The sequence below is a fragment of the Alexandromys fortis genome, unplaced genomic scaffold (assembly GCF_014885135.2).
Source record: "Alexandromys fortis isolate MF-2015 unplaced genomic scaffold, M_Fortis_MF-2015_v1.1 scaffold_29, whole genome shotgun sequence".
Classification (NCBI taxonomy): Eukaryota; Metazoa; Chordata; class Mammalia; order Rodentia; family Cricetidae; genus Alexandromys; species Alexandromys fortis.
In genome coordinates, this window is record NW_026067891.1 from 5,568,388 (window position 1) to 5,569,761 (window position 1,374).

Sequence of the window (1,374 nt, forward strand, 5' to 3'; positions counted from 1 at the left end):
GTTTTTTTTCGTTCTGGTTTCAGAGTTAAAGTGTGTTTCTTTCACAGGCTCTGGTTTCAGGGCCAGGGTGGGTTTCTTTGGCTGACCTTTTTACCCTACGTTTCCCCTTTTTTGTTGATTAATAAACAACTAGGAGTTGGAAAGGGGAGGTGTTATCATTAGACTACTTCCTGTTGAATTGGGGCATCGAGATTCAATCCTGACCTTCATTGTCTGGATGTAACCAGGTGCTGCAGGTCTCTAGCTCCACAGCTAGTGGCTAGTCAGCCTGTAATAGTAACTGGTTATGAAAGACCCTACAGACCCCCTCCTCAAAACCCGCAGCAGCCAGCCTGCTCTCATAAGAACATCCCATGTGCTTGAGAGAGCAGGATGAGATAGGAAGACTGCAAGGCAGGATATCAATAAGATAGGACATCAACAAAGCAGGTTGACTGCAAAACAGGATATCTATAAGATAGGAACAGGATGACTTTTGCTGACACCCATGCTGAGAGAGGAAACCATTCATGCCCCTGCCTCATTCCGATAACCACGCTTTTGCTTCTGTAAACTTGCTTTTTGCTCTTCCCTATAAAAAAAAAAAAACCCGCCCTCCAGTTGGCAGGTGCGCAAGTCCTCCGAAAGACTTGCCACCAGCAGGTACCTGTGTTTACCCAATAAACCTCTTGCGATTTGCATCCGTATGGTCTGGGCCTGTTCCTTGGCAGTGGGGAGGTCTCCTCCTGAGAGAAAGTCTTCTTCGAGGGTCTTTCATTTGGTGCATGGGCCGGGAATTGAGACCCCCCAACCCAGGGACCACCGACTCACCATCAGGAGGTAAGCTGGCCAGCTCCCAGTCAGTTGTCTTCCGTGTTCTTTGTTGAGTTGTCTTCCGTGTTCTTTGTTGAATTCTGTACACTCAGATCTAGGTGCGCTGTACCTGGCGGAGGGAAGGGGCTGACGAGCCCGGGACTTCTTCCCCGCAGTCCTGGAAGACGTTCCAAGGATATCAGGACCCCGGGCCCTCGGAGATCAGCCATCAAGGGTGTCTGGAGCCTTCGGGGCTCAATCCGTAACTGGAGGACACTCCAGTATCCGTAGGGGCTAAGAGTGACCAGGTCACTCCTCTAGTTCCCAGGAGGCATGACCTCCATCTGAATCTGTAATGCTGTGCAGCTTCTGATTTTGAGTTTGGTTTTGTTTTTTGTGTCTTTGTTTTTATGCCCTTTGTTTTGGTATATCTGTTTGTACTCGAGTCTAAATCTGGTACCGTGGGACAATCGTTAACAACCCCTTTGAGTCTCACTTTAGATCACTGGCCTGATGTCCGGGACCGAGCAAACAATCAATCGGTCAAAGTGTGAAAGGAGAAATGGGTGACTGTCCGTTCGT